This window comes from Dermacentor silvarum, chromosome 4 (assembly GCF_013339745.2).
Source record: "Dermacentor silvarum isolate Dsil-2018 chromosome 4, BIME_Dsil_1.4, whole genome shotgun sequence".
Taxonomy (NCBI): Eukaryota; Metazoa; Arthropoda; class Arachnida; order Ixodida; family Ixodidae; genus Dermacentor; species Dermacentor silvarum.
In genome coordinates this window covers 97,635,778-97,647,790 of record NC_051157.2, presented here as the reverse complement: position 1 = coordinate 97,647,790, position 12,013 = coordinate 97,635,778, and the positions used below count along the sequence as shown (strand labels likewise).

At 45.9% G+C, this 12,013-nt stretch overlaps 1 non-coding gene across 1 annotated transcript; it reads right to left on the bottom strand.

Annotated features, from left to right (window-relative positions):
* Window positions 1-2,090: 2,090 nt before the first annotated feature.
* On the bottom strand, window positions 2,091-2,207 carry Trnal-caa (transfer RNA leucine (anticodon CAA)). Its single transcript has 2 exons — window positions 2,170-2,207; window positions 2,091-2,136 (listed from the first exon to the last, which is right to left on the bottom strand). It is a non-coding gene; the product is annotated as a tRNA-Leu (tRNA).
* Between the last annotated feature and the right edge of the window lie 9,806 nt (window positions 2,208-12,013).

Below are 12,013 nucleotides of genomic sequence, written 5' to 3'. Positions count from 1 at the left end.
AATAGTAGAAGTGGAGAAGATAAGGGTGTGTTCCGATGGGCACCATAAACCGCCGCATTACCTGCGAGCACCTGAGTATTGGCGGCCAAAGAATATTAAAAACGAATTATGTGTGAAAGGGGGTATGGTAGCGAAGGGGATTAGCATGAAAGAACGAAAATAGCTTGTAATTTCGACAGAAAGAAGGTGTGCGAGTCCTGGGGACCTAGTGGGCCCCAAAGGAGTATGTATTGTGGTCAAGTTTCCGTGTTACATGCACGCGATTCCACAATTGTCTATGCTTACATGTGTGCAAGCTCTTGCTGTCTTGTTGTTGTTGTTGTTGTTGTTTGTATTTTGTACAACTGCTGTTCCATGCTGTCATTTGCGGTTGTGGCTACCTTGTCAAGTTGTTTATTAAATGCGAAGCATTTCTTGGCGAACATTTGCCACTTTGGCAGTATATATATATATATATATATATATATAGCGGCCTACGTTTTGTGCTCTCATGGTCGTGTCGTTAACTTGGTATGTACCACAATTGGCATTGTATGACAAGAGTGAATGACGAACATACAAGATAGATTATGCAATGAATAGCAAGACATGCGTTGTCATGTAGGTCATGAAACAGCCTCATACGTCTTCGTGCTCTCATGGTAGTTTGTTAGCTTGGTACGTACCAAAATTGGCATAGTATGACAAGATTGTTGATGAGCATAAATGATAGGTCTTGGTATAAATATCATGACATGCGTGTCATGTAGGTCATAACATTGACAGAGCGAAAAAACGATTAACACTCAAAAACAACTGAAACGTGTTCGGACGTGGGTACTATGTGAAGGAAACACTAAGAATGATGGTAGAAGTCATAGTCATGAGCATGACTCAGCAAAAATGACAATGACTGAGCGAAAAAAGATTAACACTCAAAAGCCACTGAAATGAGTTCTGACGTGGTTACAACACTCAAGGATGATGGTAAAAGTCATATTCATGAGCATGACTAAGCAAAAATGGCACGGACACATCGAAAAAAGATTAGCACTAAAAAACCATGGGAATGTGTTCGGACGTGGGCACTAAGTGAAGGAAAAGCTAAAGCTAGGTTGATGGTCGAAGTCATAGTCATGAGCATGACTAAGGCTTTCGCCTTAAGGTGTCTTAGGCATAGCTAAATGGACTCCTGAGGACTCATGACATGAATGTCATGACGTGCACATGTGTCATGTAGGTCATTAAAGAGCCGCCTACGTCTTGGTGCTCTCATGGTCGTTTCGTTAACTTGGTAGGCTCGCCGCACAATGCTTCGCATAACATCGATTCCCGCAGTGCGTGGGATCTGCCGGCTTTTTTTACCATCTTTTATGTGGCCACTCTTTGTAATGAAGAAAAAATACAATTGATTTGATGATTAGATTTATCTTATCGCTTTAGGACGCATGTTATGGTTAATTACGTGGCGGCGAGTTCTCGAGGCACGTCCTTGTGAAAACAGTTTTTGCAACATGGCATGCTTCTATGTACACAATGTGATTTTCTAAACAACCTGTGAGTGGCAAAATGCCCTAAAATGTGCTGCTGGGATAGGATAGTTAAAAAAGAAGGCTAAGAAAAAGGTTTCTATACATATAGCTTCCAAGCTTGTTCCAATCCCCACCCCCTTACTGTGTTCTTCCTTTTTTTTTATCGCCCTCTTATCTTGCTGACAACAGATGCTGCCTTCCATAATCTTGCAGATAGTGCATATATACGGCAATTTATTCGCACAGTCATAAAAAAAGAAGGAAGCTCCCAGTGAAAGCTTGTCGACGTGTTGACGAGACTTTTGTTGCAGGAATGTTTACAATTTGTACCTCTCTGTTACAGAATGAGAAAAGAAGTGCTAACACAAAACGCCAATACAAACCGACGCCACTTTACCTCTTCGATGAAATCGTAACATCTCAAAGGTTCATGTTAGAAGCGAAGGCTGAAACTTTTCAGGTAATACGCAGTACGTCTGTGGGGATACGTGCTTTTGTGCATTTCAGAACCGTGTCAGAAAGTAATAATCGTAGGAGTCGTTTATGCAAGCAAAAAGAAAGAAGAAACAAAACAATTCTTGTCAGAAGTGGGATTCGAACCCACGCCCACATTCGTGGACCAGAAGCCTCGAGTCCTCTATTAGAGGAAAGGTCGAACCTTGAGTCTGGCGCCTTAGACCGCTCGGCCATCCTGACAGCACGCCGGTGACTCGTCCTGCAAGCATTCATGTTAAGGGAGACGTCGCTTGTCAGCGGCGTATACGTGCGTTATCGCGTACAGCTTGCGGGACGACCGGTTCCGCAAATAAATTTCGTTGTTGATAGTTAGCGCTCGTCTTCATTTCTTCTCGTGTCCGTGTTTTTTCTGCGCTATCCAAATACCATTCCATGCATGACGCGAACAGAGCAAAAGAAATAACATGTGAATGGGGTCAGATTGGCCTATCACAAGTGTTATTGTTAAGATATTTCAAGTGTGCCGTGTTCTGTGTTGTTAACAGTTTACCAAACAAAGTCTCTTTATTATTTTTTGTCAAGCAGCAAATTTCTTTGCTTGTCGAAATATCTACCAAACACTTCTGCAAATTACGTGTGATGATCGCTAGAGCGTAAAATTGAAGTTTAAAATAAAGCAACATATAATGAATTTGAGAAATCTGCTCATTCTACTACTATCCAACAAGATGGGGATAGGGCCGGAGCATGGTCCTCTGCCTCAATTTAAGACAATCTATCTCTTGAAGAATTGATGCGTAGGAATATATTACTACCCTTCTGAGTAGGGATATATTTCATTGTACATCATTTCATTGTACCTTTCGGGCATTGTGCGCATCAACATAATGTCAAGCTGATTTGTGTACAAATATTGCAGAAAGCATAATTTGCACATTTTTTTTACTTCTTCCTTGTTTTGCTTCCACTGATCATCAAATTTATTTACTTTATTTTTTTATTTATCTTTAGATACTGCAGCCCATAATTGTGCTATTGCAGGAGTAGGGGGAAAACACACATACAGTGATACAAGTCATATAGACAGGTGAAGAACACTAATATACAAAGCATATATATGAAAGACGGTGAGAAGGGGCATTCAATAGCCTTTAGGAATTCCTTCAAGTACAAACAGCGGGTCGTACCACGGAGATCATTCCAGTATTCAACAGTCCTGGGAAAAAACTGTTACAATGCGGGTGTTTGTCTAGCAGCACTTGATGTAGCTTTGCAACGGTAGGCCTAAGCAAGTCGGTCGGAGCTATGGCGAAGCTGGCGAGCAAGCGCTTCCTGCCGTCTTCTTCTAGTTTCAGCAGCACCGTGGCCACCGCCTTCAGTACAATCACTCCCCACCGAAAGAGGAGCCATCCTGACAACCAAGGGGCAGGAGAACACGAGAATGGTCGTGGCACTGCTTGAGCCGGGAGACGTGTACTCTTTCCCTGCTGGAACAACGCTGGTCTGAAGACGCTTCCATCGGATCGATGAAGTAGCTAACCGCGGATGTTTGTTGCAGTACCTGATAGGAATCATGGTACTTGGAGAGTAGCTTGGTGGAAAGGCCCAAAGGAGTAGACGGGACCCACAACCAGACCAGCGTGCCGGTAGCAAAGCATGTATAGCCCTAGTGGATGCATCGTGCCGATGCTTTTGGCACCATTGGTCCTGGGATTTGAACGAACGAGCGAGCTGGCAACATTCTTCGGCGTATGCAGCTGCTCGAGAAAAAGTCGTCGACTCCGAAGCATCCGGCCGGTAGGGTAGAATTGTGTCCATAGTGCATGAAGGTTCGTGCCCGTGAAGGAGAAATAAAGGTGAGAACCCAGTGCTACCTTACGTGACAGTATTGTAAGCGTATGTGGAGAAAGCCAGAATTCAATCCCATTTCGAGTGGCCAGATGAAACATACATTGTCAACATGTCGCAAAACTGCCAACGTCTTTTGCTGTGGCAGATGACGGGGCTGAAGTTTCAGCGTAGCGCGAGAGGTGTTCGATAGCAACAACAACCCAGCGGTTGCCGCTTGGAGTGCTGGGAAGCGGACCGTAAAGGTGAATGCCGACGTGGTCGAACACTGGAGCAGTACATGGTAAAGGTTGCAAGGGGCCGGCGGCATATTGAGGTGGCGTCTTGCGTCATTGGCACATGGGGCATGTCCGGACATACTGGCGAACGAAACGGTATACATACCGCGGCAGTAGTACCGAAGCTGGAGGCGAGATTATATCTTTAATACACCAGCGTGGCCGCACTGTGGGTCATTGTGTAAAGTGGCGCAGATGTCGGAACCGTGGTGCCGGGGAATAACAAGCAACCACTCGCGGCCGCAGGACAGCAGGTTATCTCGAATGATGTTGTGCGTGGCTTGGTGACGGAGCGTCCGAGAGATCGGAGCTGGCGGCTAGACAGTGAGTCTAGAAACATGAGATTCATGGGTCCTTGCGCTGCTCTGATGGCATGTCGGAAATGTTGAAGATGAAGGCACCGCAGGCAGGCGCGGATCCAGGGGGGATGTCCGGATGTCCTGACCCCCCCCCCCCCTCAGATTTCTGCATCGCCCCCTCGCTGACAGGGGTATGGCCCTGTCGCAAAACATATGGCCACCAACATTCTTCAAAATTATTTTTCGCGAGTACCAGTGGTAACAGCCATGTAGAAGTAAAGCTAGCTCGCTCACAAGCTTAGTTGTATTTCGTAGGGGTGTGGTGTCGCGAGGTTTCCGTAGTTAATTTTTCTCATGCACACCTTGGACCTCCTGGCGCCGGCCGTGCCTTACTCGTACCATCGGTGGCGTCGAATGAACGAGGGGACGTCCCTTTTGCCAAGCATGCCGATGTCGGCGCGAGCGCCTTCGCGCCTGATCAACTTAGTTCCCCATTGGGGTGTCAACGGTTGCCTCATTGGCTGTCATCGGTTCCGCGATCAACCTGCTTAATAAAAGAGATCCCTCGCTCAAGTGTTCATATATAAATAAGAACAACTAATAGCTAAAATAAGGACTACGCATAGGCGACATTTTTTTAAACTGTAGCACCAATTGTGTTCACAGTTACACGTTGACAATATCCAGTACGAGCACAGTACCGTTCGTATGCTACAAGTTTTCCATTGTAATTTCGCAGTTGTATTGTCATACATTAAGCATGGGAGGCTCAAAGCCGCCGGATCCGTTTATCTGAGTGGCCGTGCTAGCGGAGCGGGGCGAAACCTCGAGCGGCTGCGAAATGGGGAGCGTGACGTCAGCGGCCAACGCCAGCGTGCGGGCATAGAGAAATGAATTGCGCGGGCATGGGATATCGTCGCGTGGTTAGAGAAACGGGAGCAGATGCGCGCCTTGTGTAAAATGATGACGTCGCGTGGGAAACAAAACATCAAGACGCTAGCTGGCTCGCGCTCACGGCTACTACGCCACATCATTCTTCCTGTAGGTGGCGTCGTGAGTCTTCAGACGTAAAATCCCTATATAAGAAAAGTACCGCCATCTACTCTTTCCTCCGCCGCCTCCTCTCCTAAACGCTTGCTTTTTTCTTTACTTTTTGCTTGCAAAAGCCAAGTCGACGGTGGCGCACCTAGAAAGTCCACGTTGAAGCTTTCAGGCCGGGCGCGCGCCGCCGCCGCCGCCGCCGGCGACTGCGGCTGCGCAGAGGACTTTCAACATGGCTCTGAGACGGAAAAAAAGAAAATATAAAGAAGTGAAAAGCGCGCGCTATCATCGTCCAATCGGAGATACAGGAGAGAGAGAAGCGGCGTTTATCAAAGGATTGCGGTACTTTTCTTATATAAGGACTTTATTCATACGCGGTGATTCGCATATCGTAAACAACCAGCGTAGTGGTTGCCGCGTTGGAGCGGAGCGTTGCTCCAAAGCAAACGAAGGTGTCTCAGCCGAACACAAGAAATCTTCTTAAGGAAATCAAGGTGTCCCAACAGAACTCCAAAGATGGAGCCGTGCTTAAATGTTTATAACGAACCTGCGACAGATCATCCCAAATTTTATTTTAAGAAACAATACAGGCTAGATATACCAGGTGTTCAAAATTAAGCTTTATGGTTTTCTTAAAATGAGGCACTGTGAGGCACGTGAAAACCACCTGCGCAAATAAGTTATGTGGCCAGGGGGACACAAAGTGAGATGATAATTATCGCTAGTCAGCAGCCGAATTGACTAAAATTGAATAATTAACTTTTTATTGACTGCAGTAAGTGTGTATGTTTGTATTCAAAAGTTAGAGGCAGTCGTGTTTCTACACAGTTTCACTTCGAAGAATCCTTCTTTACTCGCGGACAACTTTCTGTGGCAATGAAGGGAAAGCTACGGAGGCAAAGCGCTCACGAGTGAGGGTGCTTCTGAAAAGAGTCCCGCGTTTTAATCCACGTTGGTTTATGTTGGCGAAGAGTAAACATAAACAGCTTATTAGCAACAGTTAAATAAGACAGAACACACCACTGAGTTTAAAAGTTTACTCATTTTGCGGCTTTTACCTTCCGCCTCTGGGCAAATGCGAAATCGTCGCACGTGGAAGTTGCGTCGATTCAGCGTCTGTTCCGAGCAACCAAAAGCACTGTCAAACGCTGCCGGACTACTTGGCGCGATAACACATGTGCAGCATCCACGCGCCCGTAGCTTTCCCTTCATTGCCACAGAAAGTTGTCCGCGAGTATAGCGTGTCTATGCTCCGAGATATCCAACTACAAATTTTCATTGTCGTTTGCATGATTACGCATGCAAGAGAGTGAGGATCGGCGCAAAGCTCCTCCCTAATGTGCCGCGGCTGTTGGGTACGGCGCTTAGTCTGACAACGCGGTGGAGGCATTGGCAAAGATAATAACTGTCCCCCGGCCCTCACGGCTGGCGAAATAAAAAAAAAATCGAAGAACCCGTAACCGCTGTCGTAACACGCGACCGCGCAGCCTGTAAAGATGGCGGCAGCTGCCATGCCGAGATAATGGCGCGCGCAGAGAAGCCGGAGGGCAGTGCGCGTGCGTAATGGTGACCAGACGACCGGGCATGGTCCTTGCCTGGGCTACGCAAATAAAGTGACTGCTTATTTCCAAGTATTGTAAGTTTTATTGAAATCAAAAGCAACAACGGTACCATCAACAGCAGAAACCTTTTTAGCTATGCTAACGAATATTTCATACTGCCGCTTTAAGTTTGGTGTTGTCATGCACAAATTTCATGACAACATTTCACACATCAAGATGTCAATGCCCTAAAAATGTTCAAAATGCCTCTCTTCCACAGCAACGCAAAGCATAAACCGCTCTCGCGTCGAGTCGATAACTCTGCGCAGTACAATTGAAATTTGGAGTTGGATATCTCGGAGCACGAACCCGCTAGAATAATTCTTCCGAGAGATACTGTGTATAAACACGACTGCCTCTAAGTTTTCAATACAAACATACCCACTTACTGCAGTCGACAAAAAATAATTGTTCAATTTTAGTTAATTGGGCTGCTCACAGCGATAATTATCATCTCACTTTGTGCCCCCCTGGCCACATAACTTAATTGCACAGGTGGTCTTCGCGTGCCTCCCAGTGCCTAATTTTAAGAAAAGCATCAAGCTTAGTTTTGAACACCCTGTATTATCAGGCACAGCCGCTAAGCACATGGCTGTATTGGGTAATGTCATTTTCCTATAAGCTCGGAGAAACCGATACCTGGCTTCGTTATAGGGCTTCTTCATCTTTCTGGGGTTTTACGTGCCAAAACCAGTTCTGATTATGAGGCACGCCGTAGTGGAAGGCTCCGGATTAATTTTGACCACCTGGGGTTCTATAACGTGCACTACAACGTAAGCACACGGGCGTTATTGCATTTCGCCTCCATCGAAATGCGGCCGCCGCGGCCGGGATTCGATCCCGCGATCTCGTGCTCAGCAGCGCAACGCCTGAGCTGACTGAGCCACCACGGCGGGCTACAGGTGTTGCTCTAGCCGTATAAAACGCGGGTTTATCGTGAGCAGAAACGGTGAATTTCGGTAAATGAGAGAGGCTACTATCATCATCATCATCATCATCATCATCATCGACAAAAGCTGACCCCCCACCCCCTCAGAAAAAACCTGGATCCGCCCCTGACCGCAGGCGGCAATAGACGAGCGGACAGGATCAGAAGGCAGGGGTGACCGGAATATATAGAGCGTCTGCGTGTGAATGCTTTCGACAGATGTCGTATTCTTGTAGTTGTAATTCCCAACGAGCGACATTCTTTACCATTGTGTATGGTCCTTGAGATCAATTATCTCCAGTCTACTCTTTGATACAACTTTTCACTCTTCTTCTCACACTAAGCGCGTTGTAGTCAGGAGTAGGCGCTCTCCGGGCTCTGTTTGCCGACTATCATGGGGATTGAAGTCTCCTACAACGTTCCGCAAGTTGTACACAACAATCTGTCTTCCTCAACTCAAATATGCGTCGGTCGTCTGGAATGGCATTTCTAGATCCAACAGTGACATTATAGATTGGGTGCAGAAAATGTTTCTAATCATATCATCATCACCGCTTCGCCAACACAGACACTGGACCTTGTTCTAGCACGGTTGGATTATTGCAATTTCCCTTACTTCGCTGCCGACGCAATCGTGCCGACCTTCTGTTTCGTTTCAAGCTCCATCACCGTATTCTCACCTGCCCCGCACTCCTTAGTTGTATAATGTTTCGTATTCTACGCAAGATCACCAAAGAACATAGGCATTTCCATGTCCCCTGCCTGTCATCACCAACACTCGACCATCCACAGAATTCAGTCTTTGTAACGCTTATTTCACGATCTCGATATTTTTCATAGCTCACTGTAATTGTTCTTTTTCCGAACTATGCATTCTTGTTTCATAGTTTCACACATTCAACTGCATTTCTCCTCTTCTTTCTTTTGTATTTACTTTGCGTATTGTTGTATGTACACACTTTTCATAACTGTTCTTTTTATTCATTGGGTTTGTTTTCTCGTATTATGCCTTGTTCAATGTTTCTTGATTGATTGATTGATTGATTGATTGAGAGTAGAAAAGGAACACCGCAATCACCTGCTTTTAGAGGAGGAAAGAGCAATGTAAAGAAGAGAAGAGGAAGGGTACATCAGGTCACACACTCAAAGGAGGAACATTGTAGGCAGAGTCCATTTCCATACGTGTAAGTAATATCGCACAACAGCTTTGTGGGAACCTCGTTCTTTTGGGAGAAAGAAGTGAGTGAGTCAGGATAGTGGATGGTGAGGCTTCCGGAACTATAGTTTAAAGGGATATAACAAACTTGTTTTAACACGACTGTGAAGCAAGCTTCGATGCTGAAGTTGTTTGATAAAACCGTGTTTTTTTATTGCGATAGCAATTATATGGACACTTCAACCGGATTTCTGTCCGTCGGCGTCGCCGTCGCGTCCGTGAGTTTCCGCATAGATAAAATCTTCGTGCGCCGTATGCCCGAGCGGAAGCGTGCGGGGACGCAAGCTATCACGGATAGCGAACGCACTCAATCTCCCACGCGCAAGCAAGGAAGCGGGAAGCGAGCGCGAGGAGCGGGGGGGGGGGGGGGGGCGCACTTTCTACTCTGCCAACAACCGCGCTCGTCACTCGCCCGCACCTGTCTCTGATCTCCACACGGCTCTGACCTTTGTATGCGCTGTGAATTCGCCGCTCAGTTTCCGTTCCGTTGAAGCGATAGACCGCACGTACCTTCGCCCGCTGCGGCGTATGCGCTTGCTGCCAGCGTTTTGACAGTCGTTGTCTGCAGTCATTCAGTGTGTTCTTCATGTTTGTGCGCGCTCACACCACGCTTGTTCATTCAGTTAGTAATAGTCGGGCCACATTTTCCAACGCACGCTACACATGCAATGCTGCCCGGATCGGCAGTGCAGCGCTACAGGTGTGTCCCTTCGCACGCGCTGCCCACGGGAAGCGCTTCTCATCAGCACCAGCCGTTTCACACGCGCCTTCTCGTGGTCATCGAGTCTCTCTTCATGTCGGTCTACTTACGCCGCAGCAGACCTGCTTGCTTAATCAGCTCATGTTTGCTACAATTCATATTGCTACCAAAGCCGCTCACCTTACTTCGTGTGGCATTGCTATGTTGCTATCGCATTCATTGCTTCGCCCTTAGGGCGAAACTGTGACATTTTTTTCAACCGTAAACTCAATTACCCAAAACTTCAAAATGGGATTCGCAGGAATGCTGAGACATCGGCTGGTATGACGCAGCTATTCTTTCCGCTCGATTTCAATGTCACTCTTACCATCCCTCGTTCACGGCCGGTTGATCCGGTTGATAACGCGGGCGGAGAGCTGCTCTGACCAATGACGAAGCACGAGAAGGAATGTCGTTGAAATAGAATCGCTACATTATCCGGCCCCCAACACACACTGCGGTCTCAACAGCGAAATTAAATGCGCAGACATTTGTTACACGCAAGTAATTTCGTGGCTGGTATACAGGGTGTCCCAACTATCATGCACCAAGATTTAAAAATATGCAAATGCCACGTAGAAAACCAGAACCTAGGTAATGTTTTTTTCCATTGCTTGGAGATATTAAGATTATTTTTTTCATTCCGCATAATTACATAATTAGTCTTAATTAATCAACTTATCAATTATTATAATTACATGAAAAGTGCAAATGAGAAAATTGTAGAGCAACATGAAAAACTCCCGATACTGATTTCTGTTTCTCAGTACGTGCTACATAAAAGTGTGTTTCCGAGCGTGAAAGAAGCCCGCGAATACACGTAAAATTGCCGCACGACTGGCCGCTCGAGGTACTTTGCTGGAACACCCTGTGGACTTATAGTTGTGACACCCTGTTAATATAAAAGGAAGATCCCCCCAAAAAAAGTTTGTTGATCGGCTAGTACTCTACAAAAATAAGTATTTTCAGCCCGAATAATGAAAAGGGCCGTGAAGACACAAAACGATGCACACTGCACCCATGTACGCCGCTTGTGTGCCTTTCATGTCCTGTTTGTTCGTGGTACAAATATGCGGTTTTAAAGGCGTACCGAGATATATGTTCAAAGCTGTAGGAAACTCTATACCACATGCTTTTCTCACGCAAACGGATTACATTGAGCAAGTGTGAAGGTTAAGAAGCCCGTATGCCAATATTGGTTTCAACGACTCACTGTTCGAAATTGTCGAATATTTGTTTCTGTTCGAATATGAGGAATAACCGCACTTATTAGGATCTAGGGTAAAATACCGACGTAATTTGAGGCTGTTCCGTATTATTCCGGTGCAGGACAGCTGCGCATGCTGCAAATAGCCACCAGTTTCCTACAAACGCTTGGAGAAGTCAACTTGTTTATACAATGGCCTCCAGTCATTCAATAAGAATGTCTCGCCCTTCACGCTGCTGTTTATGAATTGTTTGTCAAGTTAGCCAAAGGATATTTTTTTTCGTATTTTCTAATCTCATGTGAGTTCCATCTTTTGAAACCGGCATTCAGCGCTGTATTACCAGGCTTGGGCCCTTCAACGAACACAACTTTCTTTGCTCCATCTCACATGTCGTTTGCAGCAGTGCCAAAGGTAGGGAGCGTAGACAGGTAATATCCACGCACAGCGGAATATAGTTTCGGGCGTAACTGTCTGATTACTGGCGGGATTGGGGACTTTTATTTTTGCTTAGTACATGGTACGTTATTACAGCGATACGTAACATGTTAGGACCTTTACGCATGCACGCCGTATACCGCGAATTACTGTGGCGATGGGCAGACGACGCTGATCTATATATACATGTATATATATGCAGTTCCAGGTTCTCCCCCCCATATATATATATATATATATATATATATATATATATATATATATATATATATATTGAGGGGGAGAACCTGGGGAGAACCTCCAAGTCAAAACTTGGAGCAATGGAACTACGTTGCCCTTTGAACATTGATGATGCATAGAACTGAAACGCGAAATTTCTTTTTGTATTTTTCACGTGTGCCAAAAAACACCATTACAAAGAACACATTACTATGTAAACACTTAATTCGCTAA